The sequence below is a fragment of the Pteropus alecto genome, unplaced genomic scaffold, assembly GCF_000325575.1.
Source record: "Pteropus alecto unplaced genomic scaffold, ASM32557v1 scaffold10, whole genome shotgun sequence".
NCBI lineage: Eukaryota > Metazoa > Chordata > Mammalia > Chiroptera > Pteropodidae > Pteropus > Pteropus alecto.
This window is the reverse complement of record NW_006431210.1, coordinates 879,104-879,584: the sequence shown is the minus strand read 5'-3', so window position 1 is coordinate 879,584 and position 481 is coordinate 879,104.

The following is a 481-nucleotide window of genomic DNA, read 5'->3' as shown; positions in this document are numbered from 1 at the left end:
TGTAGGGAAGGATCAGCCATTTTTTAAATAATTACCGACAAATGCCTAACTAAAATTTTATCAGAATTATTAAATCACAGATTTGCAAATAACCAAGAGAAATGATAAACAGTTTCAGAAACCCTGTAGCTTCTGCTGTCCAGAAGTAATAAAACATGATTTACTGCTCTGAACCCTGCCAAGGATTACTCAAGAGGCATAAAGACATGTTGACTTAGAAGTCTGACAAAAAATAAATTGACAGTGGCATTTCTAAATTTGAAAAGTTCATAGACAGACTTGATAAGTGACTCATCTATTTTGTTAATGGCTTACTTATCTGTAAGAAAAATATGTAACGTAAAACTGAGCAGTGATAACAATGCTTTAGTTTTTCTAATAATCTAAGTATGAGTCTTAATCTTTCAGCAATGCTGCTGAAGTACAACAATATCAGAAGTGTTTGTGACAGCACTTTGGCAAGATAAAGGAAATTTAGTTT